This window comes from Monodon monoceros, unplaced genomic scaffold (genome assembly GCF_005190385.1).
Source record: "Monodon monoceros isolate NGI ecotype Baffin Bay Population unplaced genomic scaffold, NGI_Narwhal_1 Super_Scaffold_1, whole genome shotgun sequence".
Taxonomy (NCBI): domain Eukaryota; kingdom Metazoa; phylum Chordata; class Mammalia; order Artiodactyla; family Monodontidae; genus Monodon; species Monodon monoceros.
Genome location: NW_021703765.1, coordinates 29,179,271 through 29,206,849, shown reverse-complemented (window position 1 = coordinate 29,206,849; position 27,579 = coordinate 29,179,271). Strand labels below are relative to the sequence as shown.

The 27,579-nt window shown below is 38.9% G+C and overlaps 2 pseudogenes; one reads left to right on the top strand and one right to left on the bottom strand.

The window, feature by feature from the left end:
- Positions 1–1,002: 1,002 nt before the first annotated feature.
- LOC114899167 lies at positions 1,003–27,472 on the top strand (annotated as a pseudogene).
- On the bottom strand, positions 14,003–14,686 carry LOC114899180 (annotated as a pseudogene).
- Positions 27,473–27,579: the final 107 nt, after the last annotated feature.

Below are 27,579 nucleotides of genomic sequence, written 5' to 3'. Positions count from 1 at the left end.
TGTTCTTTGCTGTTCCACTTGTGGCAGGATTCATAGTTTTTCTAACAGGTACAGATCCCTAAGGCTGATACTGTGAGGAAATGTTATACTTGAGCTACACTCTTATCTCTATCAGGCATTTCTTGGAATTGTCTAAAATGTAAGTATATACTGACATCCTCCAGCATGATACCAGGCACATAATAGAAACCCAATAAATGTTTCACTGTGAGTGGAGTATCAGTTGATAGAATATTTTTGAAGGTTGATTAGGCAGATTAGGTTGATTGAAAATCTTTCAATATTTTAAGTTTACATCTCTTTCATTCCAGAAATTCTATGTCTAGAAATTTATATATAGCTATATACATGTGTAAAGAGGTTCACATTACAGCCTATCTGTAACAGAGGACAAAAACAAACAAAAATAACCCCAATCTGAAAACAACTAAAAGTCTATCAATATTGAACTTGTCATGTAAATTACGTAATGTTAACGCAGCTATTGAAGAGAATAGAATTGATGTACGCAAAAATTGACTGGGAAAATCACTATCCAAGACACGTTGTAGACTATGTATATAGTATGCTGCTCTTCTATGAAATACAGGATATCTTTTACGTACAAACACTTACATACAAGATACAAGTGTGAATGTAAGCACTTGGGAAATATCTGAAAGAACCACACAAGAAACTGGGAGAGTGGGACAACTTTCCACGCCCCATATGACTGGAATTATGAAAGGTACACACACGAACTAATGGATGACTGCAAACAGCCTCCGGCTTAGGAGGGAAATTGCAGGCATCAGAATCCTCTTTACTAATCAAGCGCATTAATGCGCCTGCGGGATGATGTCATCTGGACGCACGGTGGCGCATGGGCAGTAGAAGGAGGTCCGTGAGCTGCGTGTGATTGTGCCTAGGCGCCTGTGGTTCGTAGCCTTCTGCTGGCACCGGGGGCACCGGGTTGGCGATTTTGGACTCCTGGCATTGGGTGGGTGGTATCTTGGGGGTGACATGAGCCAGTGGCATCATGCCTGCGGGTGCTGGGAGCAGCATCGTGGCTTTTCTGGACATTCGTCAGCCACGAGGAAGGGTGGAAAGCACATTCCAGAATGGTAATACGCCGTGGTCCCTGGGCGTTTACAGTGGAGCTCACAGCCCCTGGGCCTGGGCTTCATCTCTTGTGCTGTCACCTGTCACAGTTGCCCCCGTGCGCTGGCCCGTCCACGCTGTGCTAAGGGGTATTGGTCGTCTCACGGCTCAGTTCACAGTAGCTGAAAGGGACCATGTGTGATATTCTGATTTCTCCCCATCGTTTTAAAAGGGAGGCTCTGGCCATTGCTCCTCGAGTAAAATGCAGAGGGACTGCTTTTTAAGATGGGACTGTCAGTGTTGGGGACACTCCTTAATTACCAAAATGGAATCCCCTTCAGTTCCTCAATCTGTGTTGTTTAGGCACAGAAAATGTGAGTAATAGTTACTGGAACTAAGTTTGAGTGAAAAAATGCACCGGTACCACCGAATTTTCCATCAAAACAGTTGATTTGTGTTGTCTCTTGGAATTATATAGGGCGTACAGTTGCTTCCTAAGCAGTGTCATTTGAGAGATCTACCTCTGTACGTTCAAATGATTAATTCTGAGGCTTTGCTCATATATGTACTAAACCCTTTAATTCCCTAAGACCTTCCTTTCCTGAATCTCGTACCCCATTAAGCCTGATTCAGTTTATCTCCTGAATTTCTTCTGAATCTGTCAACTCTTCCTCAACATCCTAATACTGAACTTGCCTGTCTGTTGCAATTAGGTCCTAAGTAGTGTCCATATTTCTTGTTTCCTTCCAATACATTCTTCACACAAGAAACCTTAAAAGCAAGTTGGAACATTGCTCATAAACATCACTCAAAAACATTGTTTTGTGAATAGAAAACAAACTGTTGGCCTTTAACACTCTGCGTGGTCTAGAATCCTCTCTGCTTCTCTGGCCCCATATTGTGCCACTTTTGCCCTCACTTTCTATGCTTCAGATACACTGAATTAACCTTAGTTCTAACTCATCTTACAGAAGTCAGTTCAGATATTATTTTTCACTGTGATTCCTAGCATTAAGGAATTTTATTATCAGGTTTTGTATGAGGACTAAAAGTAAATTGTGAAGTGGAAGAATTGAGTTTAAACTATTTCAGTCAACACGCCTGTATTAATGATACCTTAGTAGTCAACACCAGGCTAGGTTTTATCAGGGATACAGAAGTTCTGGCCATCTCTGGTTTTAGATATCCCTTATTTGTTGAGATCTTTGCATTGTTTTGTTGCCTTTTATCTGTTTTCAAGATGGGAAATCAGGAACAAGGGAAGTATAGGTTATTACTAGGTGGGGTTGAATAAGGGGAGCAGCAAGATGTAAAGCAGAAAGAAATCATATCCCTACTATAGAGGGATATGATTTCCATTTTCAAGGCGCATTAATGCTATGCAGGGAGACAGATTAACATAAAATTTGCCTAACAAAAAACATATTAACAGGTGGAAAGACTATCTCCCAGTTGGACAGCAGATGCCTAGGACTCCTTTCATTGCTTTCAAAGTTCCTTCAAAAAAGGTAAGCAAAAGTTAATACCGAATTCTTCCACAAATCTGAATTCACATATAGAGCCCTGGCTCTCAACCCTGTCATACTCCATTTTCCCTTTTTATCGCAAATATATTTTAATACCTCTTTTACTATACAGCAATGGAATTTGTAGATAAATAGAACCTACTTTTGAACTTAATTAAAAAAACAACAACACCAATGGAATGCCCTAACTATAAATAAAGAATAAAGTAATTTATAAGAAAGTAATATGTATCTCTGTATGTAAATGTTTGGGGATGACTATACTAGAAATAAAGGAATAGTCAGTTACTTGTACCATGAATGCAATAAACTATGGACTTTGATTGATAATGATGTGTCAGTGTTGGTTCACGAATTCTCACAAAGGAAGCACACTGGTATGGCATGTTGATAATGGGGAAGGCTGTGTGGTTTGATGGAGAGAGGGTATAAGTGGGAACTGTGTACATTTTGCTCAGTTTTGCTGTGAATCTCAAACTGCTCTAAAATTAGTCTACTAATTTAAAAAGAAAAGTGTGTTGCTGGCACTTGAATAACCAAACAGATCAATGGAACAGAGTACATGTATAAGCCTAATACATAAAAGAATATTTAGCAGTGAAAGCCATCCTTCCTATATGTAGATATTCAAGAAACATTTATTTTTGTGTTTATTTTCAGGCACCCTGGATGGAGCTGGCAATACAGTGGTAGGCAAAATTGATGTGGTCCCTGCATTCTGGGAGTTTACAGTCTGGCTAGGAGACCAACATGAAATAAACAAACATAGAAATAAATATATAGAAGTGAGCTTATTTTCTTCTACCTAATCTCTCTGGAAGAAAGGATTGTAATATCGCTTGTAAACTCCAGAGGAGGAAACTTTACTTTGAATCTCATATGTTAGCATCACAGGGTTTGAATAAATTGATAATATAGTAAAGGATTAATACATGTTCTTTCTTATTTTATTCTTTCTGACAGAGTTTTGAAAGGAGTCTTGCTCCAGAAGAACGTTTCTCCCCCTTGGATCTCTTTTAACAAAATCCAAGGACAAAATGAAAAACTTGGGCTGATTATTGACTTAACATATACTCGCCGCTATTATAAGCCAGAGGTAAACGGAACCTGTAATTGAAAATGACCTTCTTTCTGATACTGTAATAATTCATAGTAGTTCAGCAGTTATCATCTTATGCTAAGGTGAATCTTGGCCTTCTTTCATGGGTTCAAAAAGGGAAGCTAGTGGTTTCCTGAAATACACATTTGTAATTGCTGTTTCAAAATGAGATTAAAGATATGAATTGAACTATAGTATTTGGCAGTAGGCTCTAGATATGCTTAAGAAATTATATAAGCTTCCATGTTCTATATTTTGAAAATGAAGTAAACTTTCAGTAAGAATAGTAATAGCCTAAAATGAAAGAAAGGTACGTCCATTATGTGTTTAGCACTTATTTTAAGCAGTTTCCTGAGCATGATTAAGCATAACTGTAAAAGACAACTGTTCTCTAAGTTTTATGCTTTCTTTTCCTAATATCTTCTGATATAATACAGAAACCCATGTATTCTCTTGGCCCATGTAGGACATACCAGCACAAAGAATTATCCTTCTTCTGACCTGTTCCATGGCCTTGGGAGACAGTAACACCTAATGTTTGTTAACATTTGTATAGCAGTTTGCCATTTACAAAGTTTTTTCATATCCATTGAGTTAGTTAATCTTCACAACAATCCTTTGCTGTTGAAGTGGAAGTAGTACTGATATCTCCTACTGAGTGCTTACTCTGCACTAAGCTCAGAGGATAGACAACTACAATTACTAATTTTACAGACAATGAAAGTGACTCTCAGACAAGGAAGAATTGAAATTTCAACTCAGTTATTCCTCTTTTTTATTGTGGTAAAATATAGATAAATCATATTTATTTTAACCATTTATAAATATGCAGTTCAGTGGCATTAAATACAGTCACAGTGTTGTGTAACTATCACCACTGTCTATAACCAAAACTTTTTCATCATCCTCAACAAAAACTCTGTAACCATCAAACAGTAACTACCCCATTATCCCTCCCACCAGCCCTTAGTAGCCTCTATTCTATTTTCTGTCTCTATGAATTTGCCTATCCTAGGTACCTCGTGGAAGTGGAATCTACAATATTTATGTTTCTATGTCTGGCTTATTTCATTAAACCTAGTGTTTTCAAAGTTCATCCATGTTTTAGCATGTAATAAAATGCCATTCCTTTTTTGGCTTAATAAATCCCACTGTGTGTATATACCATATTTTTTTATTCATCGGTTGATTGACACTTGGGTTGCTTCCACCTTGTAGCTATTGTGAATCATGCTGCTGTGATCATTGGTGTACGAATATTTGCTCAAATCCCTGCTTTCAGTCCTTTTAGATGTGAAGTGTAGGTAGTAGTGGAGTTGTTGGATTATACGGTAGCTCTACGTTTAACCTTTGAGAAATTGCCAAACTGTTTTCTACAGTGTCGTCTTGTTTTTAAACAATTATCACAAATTTTAAACATATACAAAAGTATACAAAATACTGTAAGTGTTCCTTGTATACCCATGAACTCATCCAGCTTTAATATTTACCAAGTGATGGCTGTCATGTTTTATCTATACCCCCACCTGTTTCACCCCATTCCATATTATTTTGAAGGAGCACCGAAACAACATGTAGTTACACCTATACATTTTAATTAATTAATTTATTTATTTATTTATTTCGTGGCTGTGTTTGGTCTTCGTTTCTGTGTGAGGGCTTTCTCTAGTTGCGGCAAGCGGGGCCAGTCTTCATTGCGGTGCATGGGCCTCTCACTATTGCGGCCTCTCTTCTTGCGGATCACAGGCTCCAGACGCGCAGGCTCAGTAGTTGTGGCTCACGGGCCTAGTTGCTCCGTGGCATATGGGTTCGTCCCAGACGAGGGATCGAACCTGTGTCCCCAGCACTGGCAGGCAGATTCTCAACCACGGTGCCACCAGGGAAGCCCGAGCTATACATTTTTGGTATGTATATTTAAAATATAGGACTTTTATTCCTTAATATCATTTTTTAATAATAAATACCCAGTGAGTGCTCACATTTGCAGTTGTCTCCTAAATGTCTTAAAAAAGTGTTTTTAAGAATTTTGAATTAGATCCACATAAGGTCCACACTTTGCCATTGATTGTTAAGTCTCTGAAGTCTTGTTTAATCTATAGGTTCTCCCTACATGTCTCTCTCACTTTTTTCTCCTCCTTGAATTTTATTTTGAAAGAAACCAGGTAATTTGTCCCATCTAGATTTTGATGATTACATTCCATGTGTTGTGAACATAGTCTTCAGTCCTTTTATTTCTGTAAATGGGTAGTTGATCAGAATAAAACTTGCATGCTTTGTTTTGACAAGACAGTTTCGTAGGTGATGATGTGTTCTTCCATGAAGACATATATAATTGTCTCTTTCTGCGATATTAGCAGTCACTGATGATTCATACCTACATCCATTAATTCAGTTGTGGCTTCAAAAAATGGTGAATTCTGTTGTTCTTTTTTTCACTTATTAGCTGCATATATTTCTATGAGGAGAAGATTCCCCTCATCAGCTATTTTGTTGCCCAGTTGTAGAGACATGATTCTCTTCTTTTATTTCACAGTTTTCAAAATAATGAGTTGATTCACAAATATCCTCCAGTGGTGACCAATTTTGTAAATTTATTTATTCATATCACCATGGACTCCATTACAGTTATTATTCTGAGTCCCTATCTTTGGCCAGTTGGAGCTTCTCAGTGACTCCTGAGTCCTTTTGATATGACATCTGTTGTTTCTAGACCTTTTCAGTGGTCAGGGCTAGGAAATATGTATGTTTGTTTTTAATATTTTTAAAATATGTCATAGGTTCATACTGCTACTTTCCATTTAAATTCAGAACTATAGAATTTTCACTTATCCTTTTCTGTCTTCTATTGATAGTCTACTTTCTCCCACCCCACGAATACCAGTTCTCAACAATGCCTGAAATTGGCTCTGTTTCCTAATTCGAATTCAAGTTCTTCTGACTCTGTCCTACTATTCTACTTAAATCACAGCTGCGTTATGGCCCTTGAGATGTAAGATAGAACATAAATGTAGGTAGAACTGTTTATATCATTTTGAGTTAAATGTGCATTCATTCACATAGATTTCCTTTTCCTTTTGCATGCCTAGTAACTGTCCATTCTGCAGTTTTAATGAAACTCAGGTGATAATTACTGGTTAAAGGAGCTTTGGAAAAAATGGCTCTTATCAGAATGACTGACATACTAAGTTTAATATACTCTCCTGGTTTATATTCTGCCTTCCCTAGTTAATTTTTTATTCTTTCCCTACAAAGGAAATAATACACATTTTCATGGTTTTGCCTTTTAGGACTTACCAGAAACTATTCCTTATTTAAAATGTGTACAATTGGGCATCAGGTGCCAGATGACGACACTAGTTTTAAATTCCAATGTGCTGTTAATGGGTTGAAAGAAAATAAAGATAATGGTGAGTTGTTTTTTGTTTGTTTTTTTTTCTTTACCTGGACTTTGGTATGCATTTTGAGTGGGGTTGGCAATTTTTAACATTTTTAATAGTTCTGACATTAGGCCTGTTTGGTAACATTAAGGTGGAAATGTCAGATGGTGCTAATTAAGTGCGGTGTTTTTCCTGTTTATGGTCACAAACAATTTAGTTTAGACTCGAAAGTGATTTTTGTGAGAAATATGAACTGAACTAGCTTACTTATCTCTTTTTTTAAAAATTTGAATGGAAAATACATTTAAAAAAATGTTCTTTTGTCCTATTTATTGGTTGAGAGGTGGAAGAAAAGGTTAAGACTCTCAGGTTCTTAGCGTATATAAAAGAGAAAACAAAAAGCAAAGGTTCGAGGTGAGACAGATCCCTAGAAGGAAAACAAAAGAAAGTGGACCGGAAGAGTGGCTTCCTCATCATATGTGTTTAAGATATGTTTGCTGCTTTTACACTTTGGGTGCAAGTGAGGAAAAACACGACCACGTCTTATTCTTATCTTCAGACAGGAAGAACTTAAAAGGCTGGTGTTTTCTTGTTTCCACTTTAAGATCTACATTGTTGATAGTAGGTCTTAATAGCGTGTGAATTTTAAGGATCCACTTGCCTTTTTCTAGCATCTAACTATCAGAAGGAACATGGTGTTTGCCATGTTTTAAGACTGAGGAATCTTTTGTCTTTGTAACACCACTGACCCCCATGAGAAAGTGTTCATTTTGTCCTCTTTCTAAATTTAGCCTGAGGAGTGTGCACTTTATTAAATAAATCTAAAAGACAGTAAATATTCCATGTACATATAAAATAATGTGCATATATACATAAAACAGGGAGTAGAGGAGAAGCAATAGAGATGGAGGTGGGAAGATAGGAGATAGGAGATGAGAGAGAGAGGGAGAGACTGGAATTTCAAGATAAACTTTCATTCTATAACCTGGTTGCTTAATGCACGTACTAGCTCTTAAATATCTTAAGCCCTATTCACAGATCTTCTCTGTACATTAGCTTTAAAACGTGAGAGGCTTTGCCTTGCCTGTGATCACCAGGGTGTCTAGAAAGGAGGCAAATTATCTGATTTGTGTAAGCTGTAGTCACAGAAATGTTACCTCTTAAGATGTTAAGGTGCAGCTGCCGGCCTACTCACTTCCTCCAGGTTCCTTTGTGTGTGTTCTGTCTGTTCCGCGTGGGCTAGAAGATCCTTACAAGTGCATGATAACACGTTTTTAAACCTTGATTGTTCACATGTTATACCAAGTGTAGTCCATTGCATATGCTGACTCTTTTGTGGGTCTTCTGCATGTGGTGGGCTAATTTTACCATGCTCTCTTCCATTGCAGTCTCAGGACCTTAGTTATGATCCATTCATGACTTTCTCTGCTATAATCCCCTCCCACAGATGCCAGACTCACTGATAATGAGGAGGAGACTATACTATCCACTCCCTAGAATTGGTAGAGACTCAGAAAATAGTTTCAGTAAACACCAAGAGCCTTATAGGTTTGTTGTTTTGGGCACAGGGATACAGAGGTGAGTAGAAGCCTTTGTTCAGTAGCAACTTACAGTTGTCTAGGAAGATAAACATGTAGTGACTATAAGTGGGTAATTATGATAAAAGAATCAAGTGCAGCCGGAATATAGAGGAGAAATTGAAGAAGGTCTTACTGAGGAGACAGCATTTGAGCTGGGCTTCAGGGAAGAGGATTTTGATGGAATGAGGAAAGGACAGCCCAGGTATTTGGAACAGGTACAAAAGGCACAGGGTTTGAACTTGTGCTCTGTAGGGGCAGACTCTGGTGTGACTATAGGGTAGTGTGAAAGGGCAAAGAATTCATACATTCATTTTCAGAAAATATTTGTATAACACCTTGTAAGTTGAAGGCACTGTTCTAGGAAGTAGGAAGAGAACAAAGTTCTTGCCCTTACATACTTTACATTCTAGTGGGAGAGAGAGATGAATAAATAAGTCAATATATGGAGTGTCAAGTAGTGGTAAATGCTTTGGAGAATAACAAAAGAAGATGAAGAGGTGAGGGAATGTGGTAGGTGATCAGGAAAATCCCCTCTATTAAGATGTTGATTGAGCAGAGCCTTCAAATGAGATACAAGCCATTGGATATCTGGGAGATTGGAGATGGGGTGGGAGGGTGTGTTCTGGGAGAGTGGAGATGGAGTGGGACGGTGTGTTCTGAAGCAGGAGGAATAGTAGGTGCAAAGTCCCTGAGGCATGACTGTACTTAGCATGTTTGAGAAATAGTAAAGAGGCCAGTGTGCCTGGGCAGGGGAAAGTGAGTGAGGGAAGGGCAGCAGAGAATGGGATCAGGGAGGCTGGCAGGGGAAAGGAGGGAGGTGGATGATGTAGGTCCTTGTAAGTCATAGTTTGAACTTATAATTCAGTTGGAGAGACAGACTGATATTTGTTTATAGAGTTCTCAATGCTATGCTAAAAACTTGGGCTTTATTCTGTGCTAAGTGAAGATGTTTAAGCAACAGAGCAATCCAGCCAAGTTTATGTTTTAGAAAGATAACATCTTCCATGTGGAGGATCAGTTGAAATAGAAGAGATTGTTAGAATTGTAAGGCGGTAGTAATCCAGGCAGGAGATGATGCATGCCAGACACCACCTAGTCACAGAAATAAATTTTGCAGAGATTAGCTACATGTTGTTGCATTTTATTTACTTTCTCATATAATTTTTTTAAAGTGCTGGACCACGAAATACTTTGGCATAGTTGGAAAAATCTGAGACTTGATTCTAGTCTTTTTTATGTTTGCCTGCTGTGCAGCTTGGGCTTACGTCTCAAGCCTTACTTTTTCATTGTGAAATAAAAATGGTACTAGTTAACCTGAGAACTCCACAAGCACATAGACCCATGGTATGTGAGGATCAGTGAATGAGAGAAGATATGGAAGTGCTTTGGGACCCCAAGAGCTCTTCAGAACCCGTTTGTTCTTTTTAATGTTGAGCATTAAAAGTGAAGGCATTTCATTTCTTTCACTCAAAAACAAATTCTATTCTTCTGATAGTGTGTTTTTGTTTTTTTCCACTCCCTTTTTCTATAGTCAGATCAGTTCCTGATGGGCATTCTCCAGTCCATGCTATTGCATCTGATTGGACGCTATGCAAAATTTCCCAGAGACAATGAATTTTGACTTTATAGTAGTTAATTCTTTATAGTACGTTCCTGCAAAAACACTCTTTTCTTCAGAGTTTTTCCATTTCAGGAAGTGGTCATGTTTTGGTAACTAATAAATGCTACTCTTCAGAAAATTGTATAACTTGTTTTTAGTGCATCTACTTCGCTTACTTAATTCCATATTCCCTGTTTTATAGACAGACTTATTGGTGTCCACTGTACCCATGTTTTAGACAGGACTGGCTACCTCATCTGTAGGTGAGTTGCCAACACCAAGAGGCAGACCATGTTTAAATTGTTCTGTTTACAACAGTAATGTAAGCTAATGTAAGCTGAATGCAAAAAATGCAGTCAGAAAAATGTATGAAGCGGAAGGCAATTTTGCCCCCTACTCAGAGGTTACTACCAGTAATAATTTAGCACATATTTTTTGAGACGTAAAAAATGCAGATATAAGCATATACAATGATCCCTTGGTATCTGCAGGGGATTGGTTTTAGGACTCCCCATGGATACCAAAATCCTGGGATGCTCAAGTCCCGTATGTAAAATGGTGTAATATAGTCGGCCCTGCATATGTGCAGGATATGGAACAGTTGGATATACAGCACTGACTCTACATGTGATTCAGTTGTATAGTGTTTAGATATTCTGGCTTATAATTTAATGTATGGTGGACATTTTCCTATGAAAATATTTGGAGACCTCAATCTGATTTATTTATTTATTATTATTTTCCTCCAAATTTTCTTTAGGTAGTTGGATATAAATTAATGAACAAAAACTTATGCAAGATACATGTAACAATTTACTGGAACCTGATATTCTGATTCTTTCAGTTTTTCTCAAACTCACCATGCAACTCATAAGAAAATTCCCAGAGGCACGACTGTGCTTGGTATGTTTGAGGAATGGTAAGGAGGCCAGTGTGGCTGGACAGGGGAAAGTGAGTGAGGGCAGGGCAGTAGAGAATGAGATCAGGGAGGCTGGCAGTGGAACGCAGGGAGGTGGATGATGTAGGTCCTTGTAAGTTATAGTTTGAACTTATAATTCAGTTGGAGAGACAGAATGATATTTGTTTATAAAGAATTCTCAATGCTATGCTAAAAACTTGGGCTTTATTCTGTGCTAAGTGAAGATGTTTAAGCAACAGAGCAATCCAGCCAAGTTTATATTTTAGAAAGATAACATCTTCCATGTGGAGGATCAGTTGAAATAGAAGAGATTGTTAGAATTGTAGGGCGGTAGTAATCCAGACAGGAGATGACGAATGCCAGACACCACGTAGTCACAGACATACATTTTGCAGAGATCAGCTACATGTTGTGTTTTATTTACTTTCTCATATAATTTTTTTAAAGTGCTGGACCACGAAATACTTTGGCATAGTTGGAAAAATCTGAGGCTCGATTCTAGTCTTTTTTCTGTTTGCCTGCTGTGCAGCTTGGGCTTATGTCTCAAGCCTTACTTTTTCATTGTGAAATAAGCACGGTGCTAATTACCCAAGAACTGCACAGGCATATAGACCCATGGTGTGTGAGGAGCAGTGAATGAGAGAAGGAATGGAAGTGCTTTGGGACCCCAAGATCCTTTTAGAAACTTTTTGTTCTTTTTAATATTGAGCATTAAAAGTGAAGGCATTCCATTTCTTTCACTCAAAAACAAATTCTATTCTTCTGATAGCCTGTTTTTTTTTTCCACTCCCTTTTTCTATAGTCAGATCAGTTCCTGATGGGCATTCTCCAGTCCACACTTACATCTGATTGGAGGCTATGCAAAATTTCCCAGAGGCAATGAATTTTGACTTTATAGTAATTAATACTTTATAGTACATTCCTGCAAAAACACTCTTGTCTTCAGAGTTTTTCGTTTTCAGAATAGTGATAGTGTTGTGGTAACTAATAATGGCTACTCTTCAGAAAATTGTTAACTTGTTTTTAGTGTGTCTACTTCACTTACTTAATTCAATATTCCCTGTTTTATAGACAGATTTATTGGTGTCCACTGTACCCATGGTTTAAACAGGACTGGCTACCACATCTGCAGGTGAGTTGCCAACCCCAAGAGGCAGGCCATGTTTAAATTGTTCTGTTTACAGTAGTAATGTAAGCTAATGTAAGCTGAATGCAAAAAATGCAGTCAGAGAAATGTATGAAGTGGAAGGCAATTTTGCCCCCTACTCAGTGGTGACCACCAGTAATAATTTAGCACATATTTTTTGAGATGTAAAAAATGCAGATATAAGCATATACAATGGTCCCTTGAAATCTGCAGGGGATTGGTTTCAGGACTCCCCATGGATAATAAAATCCTCAGATGCTCAAGTCCCATTCATAAAATGGTGTAGTATTTTTGGCCTTCCATATCTGCAGGATATGGAACCATTGGATATACAGCACTGACTGTACATGTGATTTCATGGTATAGTATTTAGATATTCTGGTTTATAATTTAATATATGGTGGACATCTTCCTATGAAAATATTTGCAGACCTCAATCTTATTTATTTATTTATTTTTCCACCAAATTTGCTTTATGTATTTGGATATAAATTAATGAACCAAAACTTAAGCAAGATACATATAAGGATTTAATAGAACCTGATACTCTAATTCTTTCAGTTTTTCTCAAACTCATCATGGGGTTCGTAAGAAAATTAACCAACATGGATACTACTACAGTTGAATGTCAAATTCTTAAGTGCTTATGACATACTAAATTCTTCCATAATGAACTTATGAAGAACCCTTCAAGAGAATTGTGTTTTATATGTAGAAAAGTGTTGATTTCTTTGAGGAGAGAAGCATTCAGCTTTAGTGGATAAATCCTTGTTAGGCTGAGGCAATCATTATCATATCCCTCTTTGCCATGAATTGTCTTATGAATGGTCATATCAATCTGTTTTGGCAAATGAGCAATTAGGGAAAGGTTGTTATTGTGCTTATGAGAATGATATTTTTCTCTGAAGAAAGATAAATATGCATTAGGAAAATGACCATTGGGACTCTTTTTCTGCTTCCTCCTTGTTTTGTTAGATTATGATACTTGGTTTTACAGCAGCCATCTTGTGACCCTGAGATGATTGTATGCCAATAACGACAAATGGTAGATTAGAAAGAACCAGCAAAGACAGAAAACAGCAGCATCAATAGTAACAACAATCACAGCAAAAGAACAATGGGACCTTAACTTGTGGAGTTCCTATAAAGTAAAAAATAAATGCTCTATGTTTATTCTAAAAAAAAAAAAGAACTATGCAAAAAAGCTTAAAACTACTTTTTTTGTGCCAGTGTTATAAAATGTAGCTTTAAATAAAACCTTGACCCAAATTCCAGCAACTTCAGAAAAGAATTTGGGTAGGGGGAAGAAGAAAGATATCTCACTTAGGAAAAACAACCACTATCTTTATCCTAATCTTCGACACACAATTGAAACATACATAGCTGCTCTAACACTTTACAGAAATCCTATGTACTGGAGCAATAACAAGATCTAAATACAATTATATTTTTAAATACTGGGCAAAGGCTTTACATAAAAATAGCATCCTACTTTTCCCCCTAAATTTCTAAAATATCACGTACTTTTCCCCGACATCTGCAGCTGTTCAGGAATTTTTAGGAAACTTTCACGCATGATCTTAATTCCTAATCCCTGGCTCTTTGGGTTCAACAACAAAAGATCAAAACCACCAAAAATGATGGTTCTCTTGAAGTCAGGTGAGAGACACTGGCTTAGTTAGTCTTGTAGGACAAAAGCAGTTCTGCGTCAACTGTCTCCATGCAGGAGGGGCACGTGAAGCATCTCATCAGCCAGTCATCTGTACAGCCCTGGTGATCTGCATACACAGCAGAAATCAAATTGGGTTCTCATAAACAAAGTTCATCATACAGATCACACACTCCTAGATCTTTTTATTTAATATTTGTTTTATTTTATTGATTGTTTTTTGGTTGCACCGGGTCTTATTTGCAGCCGGTGGGCTCCTTAGTTGTGGCATACAAACTCTTAGTTGTGGTATACATGTGGGATCTAGTTCCATGACCAGGGAACGAACCCGGGTCCCCTGTATTGGGAGTGCAGAGTCTTTAGCCAGTGTACCACCAGGGAAGTCCCCCAGATCCCTTTTTCTGATCTGTTTCTTCCAGGATCATAAACTCCTTTAAACTGATGATGTATGAGGCCTATTCTTTTGAGCTATCCTGTTTTGTTCCTCTCAGTTGAGTTGCTAGGTGAGTCTGGCTAGGTGTTGGATGATAGACCAAAACTGGAACTTGATCCAGATATGGCAGCAGTGGCTCCTGATCCAGCTCCATCCCCTTGCCAAAGCTAGCCCAGTCAGACTGAGACTTGTGAGGCAGGGAGATGTCATCCGAAGTGGGGTACATAATGCACTTCCCCATCTTCCGGGGCTTAAGTGTGTGATCTGTGTGCTGTTTTGACAGCCTTCCAACTTGATTGTTCTTCTTTTTTTAAATTAATTTATTTATTATTTTTATTTATTTTTGAATTTTTAAAATTTATTTATTTTTTATGCAGCAGGTTCTTATTAGTTATATATTTTATACATATTAGTGTATATATGTCAATAACAATCTTCCAATTCATCTCACCACCACCGACCCCCACCCCGCCCCACTTTCCCTGCTTGGTGTCCATACGTTTTTTCTCTACATCTGTGTCTCTATTTCTGCCTTGCAAACCGGTCCAGCTGTACCATTTTTCTAGATTCCATATATATGCATTAATATACAATATTTGTTTTTCTCTTTCTGACTTACTTCACTCTGTATGACAGTCCCTAGGTCCGTCCACGTCTCTACAAACGACCCAATTTCATTCTTTTTTATCTTTGAGTAATATTGCATTGTGTATACGTACCACATCTTCTTTGTCATTTCATCTGTCGATGGGCATTTAGGTTGCTTCCGTGACTTAGCTATTGTGAATAGTGCCACATTGAACATTGGGGTGCATATGTCTTTTTGAATTATGATTTTCTCTGGGTATATGCTCAGTAGTGGGATTGCTGTGTCCTATGGTAATTCTATTTTTAGTTTTTAACGAACCTCCATACTGTTCTCCATAGTGGCTGTATCAGTTTACATTCCCACCAGCAGTGCAAGAGGGTTCCCTTTCCTCACACCCTCTCCAGCATTTGTTGTTTGTAGATTTTCTGATGATGCCTATTCTAACCGGTGTGAGGTGATACCTCATTGTAGTTTTGATTTGCATTTTTTTAATAATTAGTGATGTTGAGCAGCTTTTCATATGCCTCTTGGCCATCTGTATGTCTTCTTTGGAGAAATGTCTATTTAGATCTTCTGCCCATATTTTGATTGGGTTGTTTGTTTTTTTTTAATAATGAGCTGCATGACCTATTTATATATTTTGGAGATTAATCCTTTGTTTATTCATTTGAAAATATTTTCTCCCATTCTGAGGGCTGTCTTTTTGTCTTGTTTATATATTCCTTTGCTGTGCAAAAGCTTTTAAGTTTCATTAGGTCCATTTGTTTATTTTTTTTAAGGCTGCTTTGTTCCTTTGCTCACTGATGAACATATAAAAGTCAGAAGTTTTTGATATTATAAAACGTCAAAGTAATGAACATTCCTGTGTGAACACGTTTGAATATATATGCTTTGTCTCAGTTAACTTCACTCAGAATGGGACTTCTGCATCAAAGTGTTGGTGCCCTTATGCTTTTTGTGGATGTTGCTACACTGTACCAATTTATGGCTGTTCATGCAGGAAATACTTATTGAGCATGTGTTATGTTTAAGCACTGTGCTGGGTGCTAGCAAAAAGGCTTGTGAAATTCTGTGTGAAGAGACTTGGCCTGCCCTTTGTGAATTCTAACAGTCCAGAGAGGGAATAGATATTCAAGAATCATACTCTGCATGTAGAATTACATCTCTGACAAGTGCCAAGGAGAGGAACATGGTGCCATGAGAGCATATTTTAGGGAGGATTTGATCTCATCATGGAGATTAGAGAAGGTTTATTTAGGGATGTTTCAGCTGATATCTGAAGGATGAGTAGGTAGTAACCAGATAGGGACGTTGGGGAGAGATTTCTGAGCATAAGGAATAGCAAAAGATCCTATAAGAGGAAAGCATATGCTGTGTTGGAGGAACTGGTCAGGAAGGTGGGGCTGTTGGGGGAGCATGTGATTATAATGGAGCTTCAAGTGTGGGTAGGAGCTCGATCGTGCAGGCTTATGTTTAAGGTTTCAGACTTTAAGAGTAATAGAAAACCATTGAACTTTTTTCTTGAAGGTGAGGGTGTGGAACATACCCAATTGCATTTTCAACCTATCATTTTGCTACCAAGTGGAGAATACACTGCAGGGAGAAAGAGTGGAAGTGAGGAAACAAGTTAGGAGACTTTTGTAGAAATTGGGCATAACGGTGGCTTGGACCAGGATATGGTGGTCATTTTGCTGGAAAGATGTGGACAACTTCTAGAGGTATGTAGGCAGTATCATTGTTAGCACTGGTGGTGGGTTGAGGATGAGGGTGAGGGAGAAATAACTGTCAGTGATGGTGATTCCTAAGTTTCTGGCTCCTATGGTTGGTTAGATAGGGTTTTTTAGATATGATGTTAATATTTATCTTAATGTGTCTTTTGTTATTTGCTGGTTCTTGATGAGTACTCTGTCATATTAGGTCTCCTGTTTTTAGCATACAGAGCATTTTCACCGAAACTGACTGTTGCATGTTATCAGATAACTTTTTAACATCTGCCAGTTTTGTCCTGTATTTTATTCTCTTTCATTTATTAATTAAACTGTTGTATTAATATAAATATATTAATAGATTTTCTAAAGTTGCATTATCCTTGCATCCTTGAAATAACACCTTTTTGTAGTCCTGGTGTATATCATTCTTTAATAACTATTGATTAGATATGCTGATATTTTCTTAGGATTTTTATATCTATATTTGTTAAAGCGAAATGGACCTTTTTTGCAAAAACTTGATTTTCTTTTTATTTTTATTTACAAATGACTCGAATTTTGTTGTTTTGTAGATATTTGATTGATGTAGAAGGCATGTGGCCAGATGATGCAATTGGATGTAAGTATAAGGGTTGTCACTACTTTTCCCTTTTTATAAAATTTGAAGGTAGAAGTGTAGGGGAATTTCTCAAATTTTGGACAAAGAGAAAAATTTGTAATTCATTTGTTCTGTCATAAGATAACCTTTAACCAAAAGTTTTTAAAGGGATGTATCTGGAAATAGCGAGATATAACAGCCTAAATAATTAGTCAGTGGATTCAGCATTTTTTTCTTTTTTAAATTTATTTAATTAATTTATTTATTTTTGATATAATATCCACTGCACCACAAAGAAAGTCCCTTTTTCTTTCTTCCTTCCTTCCTTTCTTTAAAGCTCCAAGTCATTTAAAATATATGACTTCTTACTAAAAATCTCCAGTTCATATAACCAAGGGGTTTATAACTTCTCCTCTAAAAGTTATATTCCTGGGACTTCCCTCGTGGTCCAGTTGTTAAGACTCTGTGCTTCCAATGCAGCAGGCGTGGGTTCAGTCCCTAGTTGGGGAGCTACAATCCCACATGCTGCACAGCCAAATAATTTTTTTAAAAACATTATATTCCTGTATTATTGAATTTAGTGGTTTAGGTTTTTTTAATGTTTAGAAGATTTCAATTTATTTACCAGGAACAAACAAAACATAATATAAAAATAGTTTTCCAGAAACTATTTCCATCATTCTCTTCTTCCCTTTCTCCTGCAGACTGGTGTTTTATCTTTACAAGTTCTCCATCATTCCATAAGAAAGCTGCTCTTCTTCTTTTTTCATAAGAGATGGTGAACAGTGGTAAAATATCCAGTTTACCTAAATTTCTAGAGTACATTTCAGGGAGTGAATGATGGGGTGGGATGTTGGGGCAGAGTGAGAGATACAGATTCTGGTGAGACTGAGAGTCATTCACAAAAATTACTGGGCTGTGGTGAAGGGAGAACAAAAATAAATCAGGTTCCTGCTGGTGGACAGGAAGCCAAAATGAAGAAGAATGGTGTGTAGCTGGACAGTGTAATTAGGCCCATAAGTGCTGTGTCTTCTGATAGTAATTATGAACAGAAACCAAGTAATAATTACTAATAACACGTAGGTGACCAATCCTTGAGAGTTGAAGCAGAGAGAAAGAAAGATGGCATTATACCTTGTCTCTGGTTCATTGAGTTTCCCAGGCTGGTTTATGACCAATCTTGGGTGAAATCATAACTAAATCATTTTTGCTAAGGTGATCAGCTTTCGTGGGGTCCTTTCTCTGCACTCTGTCCAATGATAAAGCCCACTTGTTTATGCCTCCTGGAAAACAGTTATTTCAATACAGTATAATTGAAGCATTGATGAAACAGCTATGAAGAACATGTTTCCACATGGCCACACACCTCCATTTCAAAGTGCTTTAAAACTTTTTTCATCCAAAACTCAATAAAAGAAAAGGATTGGGATCAAATCCCGTACAGAGGCACTGTAAGAAGAAAGAGAATAAGGAGGAGAATAGCATCTCTTCAGACAATAAAATCAAGTTGGAAAAAACAGGTCCACAAAACAGATCAAAACTGTAACCTATTATTTCAAAGTGGGCTAAAAGATGTTAGGAAAAACAATGGAAAAGATGAAAGAACATGGATCGAGGAAGGAATTGGAAGTTACTGTTTAATGGCTATAGAGTTTCTGTTTGGGATGGTGAAAAAGTTCTGGAAATGGTAGATGCTGATAAATGTCACCTATGGGTGTTTGGTTTTAGTTAATCTTCTTCCATGAAAGGGTTTGGAGAGATTCAGAAACTATACTGCTGCCTCAATCTTTCTGAGGCCCTGCTCAATCTTTTGACATAATTATTTTGCATTTGGATAGTGGTGATGGTTGCACAGCATTGTGAATATATTTAATGTCACTGAATTGTATACTTGAAAATGGTTGAAATACTAAATTTTGTTTTATGTATATGTTACCATAATGAAAAAAAGATGAACAAACAGCATAAACCAGAATTAGGTAAGATGATAGATCTCAGGACAGATTTCAAAATAAAAGAAAAAAAAATTCACAAATGCGGACTAAATTTAAAATAATACAAGAGTGGGGACTTCCCTGGTTGTCCAGTGGTTAAGAATCTGCCTTCCAATGCAGGGGATGCAGTTTCGATCCCTGGTTGAGGAACTGAGATCCCCCATGCTGCAGGCCAACTAAGCCTGCACACCGCAACTACTGAGCCCACATGCTGTGGAGCCCACGTGCCACAACTAGAGAGCCCACAAGCTGCAAGGAAGAGCCCACGCACTGCAATGAAGAGCTCACATGCTGCAACTAATACCTGACATTACCAAAAATAAATAAATTAAATAAAATAATACGAGTGAATGAACATAATGGATAATGCCTTAAGAGAAACAAACAAGAAAAGGAAAAAATTTTTAAATCAAAAAGAAGATAAAAAGAATTTTAGAGAAATGGAAAACATAAAAGATAGGCAAAAAAGAGTCAGGACAGCTCTGAAAAGAGTAATATAATTACGTGTAAGAATCTATTTTACCATAAAAGTGACATTTCAAATCAGTGGGACAGGTTAGTCAATAAATTGTGGTACATACATATTGAGGTATAAATAGTTCTCTGGAAGGATCCACAGCATGGCAAAAGCAGATGTCTCTGAGGAGGGAAATATGTGGCTGGGGAACATGGGGAAAAGGGTGACTTTTCATTGAATACCCTTGTGTACCTTTTCTAATGTTCTGTCATGTGAATTTATTACCTCTGAAGTTCGCCTGAGTTCAAACCCCAGGTCCCCAAATTACTAGCTCTTAACCTTGGGCAAACTCTTCACACTTTCCAAGCCTCTTTATCTGTGAAATAAGGTCAGTGACTTAGCCTGGTGCTGCCTGGCACAGAATAAACTGTCAATAAATGGAGATTATTAGTGTAAAAAAACAAATGCCCATCAATGGATGAATGGATTTTTAAAATGTGGTGTATATGTGAAATATTATACAGTCATTAAAAGGAATGAAGTACTGACACATGCTACGACATGGACAAACTTGAAAACATTATGCTAAGTGAAAGAAGCCACACATAGTGGTCACATTTGTATTATTTCATGAAATGTCCAGAAAAGGCAAAACTATAGTGACAGAAAGGAAATTAATGGTTACAGGGACTGAAGGAGGAGGGGATGAAGAGAGCCTGCTGATGGTTACGGGGACTTCTTTTCGAGGTGATGAAAACCTGATGGGTTAGATGACAGTGATGGTGGCATAGGCTTGAGAATATACGAAATGATGCTGAATTTGCAGTTTCAGAAGGTGAATTTTATGGCATGTGAATGACATCTCCAAAAAATAATTTTGAAAATGGCCAGGTTTCCCATGGTCACTATCCACTGTCTCCATCTCTCCCTTCTCCCCATCTCTCCCTTCTCCCCATTGCATTACTTTTGACACCACCCCCCCGCTGCTCTCTCCCATCCTCACTCCCTCGAGCTTGCCCACGAAGCCTCCCAGTGAGCCCCTGAACCGCTGGGTGCCTGCGTCCTGTGGCTGTTGGAGCGGCTGCCCAGTGCACGTGCCCCGACTGCTCTCTCGCATGAGAGTGGACGCTTCCGTCAGATTTTTCTCGTGCATTTCAGTTGATGGTGATGTTTACAGAAGGCGGCACGCACCCTGGTCAATGGAGGAAGCCCCTGAAGTTAATATTTAGGCCTGTCCATAAGTTTGATCTCATCCACCAGTAACCACAGGATGCTGTGCTCTGTAAGACAGGTGGGCCGCCTGTGGGCACTTGCAAATACTGAGGACTTTGGAGGCATTTGGGCCTCAAATTGAGGCCTTGTAACTCCACATGCGATGTGATGTCAGCCCTTTGCTGCACCTCTCTAAGTGAAGTGGAACAGGAATACTGGTCTTGCCTGTTGTTGCCAGGATTAACTGAATAGTGCATTAGCTGCCCTGGTGCTTAGGTGTTGAGTACATGGTGATTTACATACCAGGCCCTATTCGTGGGCCTCCTGATGCCGCAGTTCCCTTTGCTCTGCCCCTGTCGTCAGCTGCCCCTAGGATAACTCTGAGCCTTAGCTCCCTCTTTGGGGGATTTCCCTATCCTCCCACTATAATCACACCTGAATAAGGCAACTCAAACCTTTCAGAGATGTGTCCTGAACCTCTTGTTTTCTTAAATACCTATCTGGTGGTTGTGAGACATAAGGCCAACCTCCCCAAGAGACGTTTTCTATTTCTCCTACTAAACGAAGACTCACCTTCCGTCATCTTCAACTCTACTCAAATTTTCTTCTTTCAACCCTGACATCTGACACTGCTTTTTCCTTCTGCCATTTCATCCTAATTCCTGCTTCGTTTCATAAATCCATAAATCTCTTTTGGCCTTCCTAGCCCTGGGCCAAGTTCCTTCCTGTTTCCTCAGTTTTTATCCCTTTCCTTCATTCTCGCATCCAACTTTCAGTCCTTCCTATCTCATGCAGACTTTGATTCCAACCCCATCAAAAACAAAAGAAAACAAAAAAAATCACGTCACAGCAGCATCTCAAAATTCAAAAGTTTTATTACTTACCTATTAATTCTATTATATTTATTAAATTTTATTGTTTTAAAATGTATCAAAATAAAAGGAGAAATTTATACCTATATTATCTATATTTGGAGGAACAGGTGGTACCCAAGGTGGCACTAACAATCCTAGCAGCTGTTACTTTAAATATCCGTAGTAGTCAGCAATTTCCATTTTTTTTTCCCTCTCAATGAAAAATTGCAGTTTCCCCAAAGAGGTGTATTTGGCAGCATTCTCACGTTCTTGTTGAGCCCAACTCTTCATGGCCTCCTGCTCTGGCTTCTGCTCTTGTTCGATGGGCTTTGACATTACTGGCTCAGGGACATTGTGTTCCCTCCATGGAATTCATTGCTTGCTGAAGCCTTTGAGTAGAAATGGGCTTTGGACCTTGGATGGGGATGAGCGCTTAGTCTCAGCAGGGGGAACAGGCTCCCACAAGGTGAAGTTTTGTAGGGTGCAGGCCTAGGAGCGGCAGACTGAGAGACACTAGGCTGGGTATGGTCGGTCCAACGTGGTTGGGTTGGGTTGGTCACAATTGGCTGAGCTGGTTTGGCAGGACATGGCAAAGAGGCAGGAGCTAGCTGGGATGAACTGACTGCAGCAGGTTGAGCTGAGTTAGTAGAAGCAGACTGGGCATGGTCAGCAACAGCAGGGTGATGTGAGGCCAGAGACTGTGGTCACTAAAGAGCAGGTTGAGCTTGAGGCTTTTCCCAGGCAGAAAAAGGCAGAGGTTTCAACTTGACCTTCCCAGGAAGAGGCAGCTCATACTGGGATGGAGATGGACACTCTTTTTCAGCACTACTGTCTGGTTTCTGGGCTTTAATTTCAGTTTTCTCAGAACTCTTACCCTCACGTGGGATATTCCACAATGGGTGGATACCTGTGGGTGGCTGGGGGTGTTTAGTGTTACTTGAATTTCCCAAGACCTGACAGGAATCAAGCCCAGTTTTCTTATCATTCTTCTTCCCCAGTGCATGAAAAACCTTCACAGACTCCAGCATGTGAATGCCTAGGGAGGTTCGAGGCTTTTTAATGCTCTCTTGGGTAAGCAAAGTTTGGTGTTCCTTTCACTTCGTCTGAGGAATTGTTGGCTTCCCTTCTGCCTTGACTTTGTTCCCTGACTGCTTATATTCTCTTCAGCCTTCTTTCTTCCTCTGGTCCTTTTGGTATTTTCCTACCCATGGCTTTTCGTTTTGCTGATCTTTCTGGATGCAGCTTTCTGAGGTTTGCCTTTAGAATCCTTGGCCGTGTTCACAGGAGCCCAGTCACTGACTGCAGCATTGCATAGAACCACTTCTCCCCCTAACAGGCACCCTGAATTCTCTGGCTGGATTTTGGCCTTGGGAGCACCACTGATAGGCTCAGAGGCTTTATGTTTGTTCTTCCTGTGTTGATCAGAGGGAATATTTATGACACTTGGCTTTTCCTGCACCTGATTCACCTTAATGGCTCTGTTGTCTTTGGCTTTGATCACGTTTGGACCTTTGAATTGATCAAGATCTTTCAAAGAATTAAAGAGCTGGGGACGGTGAATATCCTCCGCTAGTGTAGTAATGTCTGCAAACCACTGCTAGATTCCATCCCATTTTCAAGTGTCCCTAGGTCCTCAAGACTCAGGCTGTTCTTTCCCAGATCAGCATCTTCAGAACCAGGCTGCTTCTCTTTGCTGAGGGGATCAGTGCAGGCCAGGAGCTGGTGAATATCAAGGATTTCTAAAGGGAGTAGTGGAGGCTCTTGGTTTTCTCTTGGGATCTGGTAGGCAGCCAGAGGCTTTGAAAGCTTGGTTTTAATATTCTCCAAGTTCTTACTATCTATTTCACTCTGGCTTGGAGCTGGAGGCAGGGCCAGGAGACTACTGACATTCTGGACTGGAGCTGTCCCTGAAATGTCCCCAAGTTCAGGTGGTGGGTTACTCTCAAGTATCTGAATATTTCTGCTCCTGCAGGACTTGCAGAGTTCTTGAGTTTGTGTCACACAAGATGTCTGGCTTGGAGGTTGCAATCCCAGGGAGTTTTTCATCACCAGGGAAGTCTCCATCCCTACAAAGGAATCAAGGATGAAGTCAGTCCCTGGTAAGTGAGATGCTCCACCTAAACACCAACACAGCAATCATGTACCTTTCATGTACCTATCCCATGAGATAAGTGGTGACTGTTGTAATTCTTACTGGTGATTATTTCATATCACTGAGTCTTGGCTTTCTTTGTATTTCATAGAATTGTTATAAGTCAAATAAAAAATGTCTCATTTTTTAAAAATGAAATGTTTTATAATGCCTAGCATTCTCATATAGAGTCCTTTCAATTCTCCCCATTTTCCTGACAGGCTGAGAACACTTCATACCATGAACTAAGAGAGGGAGTAGAGCCCTTCCTGATGAAATATATAAACAAAGACAGAATATTAGCCTGCTTGCTCTGGACAGGATCTCGGACCACATGGTCTTAAATCCTGGTATAAATTAAGGAAGTGAGGACAGTTAAACTGGCACTATCATAACAAGAGTTCTGAAACACCTTCCAAAGTGACTCTAGCAGTAGATTAGGGAAGGGAGTGATACAGTGTGGTAGTACAGGGGGAATGATCGGATACAGCAGTGAAAAATGTGGTACCTATTGGTATGCTCTTGGGGTTCTTGTACCTGTAACATAGATGACCTTTGCAGTGTCCATCCCACCTTCCCACCTGCATTAGGTGTTTTTCTTTTTTAATTTATTTTTTGAACTTATTTATTTTATGTATGTATTTTTTTGGCTGCACTGGATGTTAATTGCTGTGCACAGGCTTTCTCTCATTGCAGCTAGTGGGGGCTTCTCTTGGTTGCGGTGTGTGGGCTTCTCATTGCGGTGGCTTCTCTTTTTGCGGAGCCTGGGCTCTAGGCATGTGGGCTTCAGTAGTTGTGGCTCATGGGCTCTAGAAAGCAGGCGCAGTAGTTGTGGCACATGGGCTTAGTTGCTCCACGGCATGTGGGATCTTCCCAGACCAGGGCTCGAACCCATGTCCCCTGCATTGTCAGGCGGATTCTTAAGCACTGCACCACCAGAGAAGTCCCAGGTGTTGTTATATAGAGTCTAAAACCAGAGAGCCCTGAGCGAAGGTAGTGGTTATTAAAGGCTCAGGATCTAAATTCTACCTGTCTATACACCACATCCCAGCCGTAGATTTGATCCCACTTTTGAATGCTGACCTCATTGTTCAACTTTCTTGATGTTTGTACTCACCTTGAAAAGTTGTTTCTATGATGGGTTGAGCAGACACAGGGTAGTAGATTTCAGAGCTGGAAGCTGGCGGTAGGATATTTGTGGGCTGACTCTCCTTTAGTACCATTACCATTTCTGGTTGAACAGAGACCCTACTTCCTCTGTATGACACAGAGCCATAGGATTGCAAGCAGGAGCCAACTTCTCCATACAGTAAAGACCCTAATGTGCCTTGGTTATAGTAATATACTTGCCTTCCTTCCAGGTAAGGAAGTGACAGGCTGTGTCCCTGGTTTGGAATTTGAGATGGTGTTCCCTGAGGAAGGCTGCAGAAAGTAATGGATATAGAGGGACCATGTTATTGGTGTCTGAAGTTTTATCATACTGGGCTGCCATAAACATGGAGGAAGCAGCTGTGTGCTGGTCAGTGACTGCCAGAGTAAAGTCTCCGAGTGAAGAAGAATTCTTTTCAGTGCTTCCTGTGATGTCCCAGTCAAGAACACCTGGATAGGAAGCAGCTGAAGTGGAGATATGGCTCTGGTCAGCAACTCCAGATTACAGAGTTTTGCTAGAATGTTGGTGAAGGTCGACATTACCCATAAGTGTCTTGAAAGAGGTAGTCCTAGCTGATGCCAAAATGACGGCAGGAGCAGAGACTCTGGAGAAGTTGCAGACACTTCCTGTAAGGGAAGTTGCATTGTTCACCACTGGAAGAGAGTGCTGCAGAAAATTTAGATTTCCAAGTACAGATGGATTTTGGAAATTTTCTGTGAGAACAAGAGGGTAATGAAAAAATCAGGGAGATTAATAAATTCTCACTATGTTTTAGGAACAGCATTATCTTAAGGTTCTTGCTATCAGGACACCTCTAATGTCAATACTTACTGAGAAACCAAAAATCAGACTGTTATGATGATTGTAAGGACTGAGCAGTTTTACACTCTTCTGTATTAACTGCCTGTGCTCCCATGTTGAGCACAGATGGGCAGAAGACCCAAGTGGTATGGTTCAGACATTGTTCACTAGGCTGGAAGCAACATTCTCCCTGCCCTATCTTTCCCTTTATCCTGCACTAGTATTGACTTCTATGCTGTTTCTTAGACTGGAAGCATTTTAGGACTAGGAGGTCCTTAGAGAACTTGTATTTTCACAGTCTCATTTCATGAGGAAGGAAACTGAGGCTCAGAGAGGTCGGGTTGACTTGTTCAAGTTCTCTCATTATGTTAGTATCCTTACCAGGTTTAAGAACCTAAGAATCCTGACTTCCTTGCCAGGATGCTACTCTGAGCATGATACTGCCAGAAAGCAGGAGAAACAGAACTTTATAATATAGGCAATTTTTTTGTCCGTTAGAAAACAGTACGGCTATTACCATTGTAACTTTCAGTGTCTCACTTTGCTTTTGCAGTTCCCACGCTATTACCTAGAGTTCACATAGCTCAGTCCAACTGGTAAATTTAAAGAGTCATTTTTACCCTCTTCAAGCCTGGTTTCTCATCCTACCGCAAAATGATTACCTGAAAGTGAATTTCTTAAGTGCTTTTGGAAAGAAAAATGTTATCTTCTTACTTCAGATTACTAATCTGTCAAGTGGTTATAACACCACCACCAATAAAAATAGCAGTAATAATTAATACATGAATAAACTGATATATTGTGTATTATTTATATGGAGGAAGATACAATAAGTTCTAGAAAGACAAAGAAAAATCATGAAAAACATATTACATAACGAAAAAGAAATACATAGTTATTAATGAAAACTGGGGTATGTGGCAAGTATTGAAGCATAATGAATTTACTAACAAATGGCATTCTGTACCATACATGCAATATTATGAAAGTGAATTTTGCCCACTCTATTTCAGTGAATACTATTAATGAAAAACCTAGATAGAAGGTGATTTTGAATGAATTCCTAGCTAATACATACAGACAGAGAAGATATTTCAGTAAAAATGCATAACAAGAAAAAAATGCAATCAATGTGAATGTATAGATAGCCTCAATATACGTAGACAAGTATTTCAATGAAAACTGGTACAAAGCAGACAGCAAAATAATAAGTGTAAAAGTATTTCATTATTGTGCTCATTCATATTTTTACCCAGCAAGTAACAGGTTTTAAACCTGGTAGAAATATATATTTCAAAGAATAGAAATATATAATAAGGAGAAAAGAAGCTTAAAAAGTATCCAGAAGGTTTTTGTATTTATCTTAGAACTTAGTTTATAATCATCTTCAACATCCAAGAAGATCACATCCAAAACCTAAAAAAAACATCATCACTATGAGCCAATTAAAAAAGATTTTCAAATGTAAGAGAATCCAAGGAACTGTACAATATTGTTTTAGATAATGTGGATTTTTTTTTGCCATGCCACGTGTCCCTGGCAGTGAAAGCACCGAGTCCTAACCACTGGACCGCCAGAATATTCCCTCAATGTGGAATTAGAGCTGTGGGGCTTGATATTTTCTTTTTCTTCTTAGGTAGCTAAGATCTAAAAA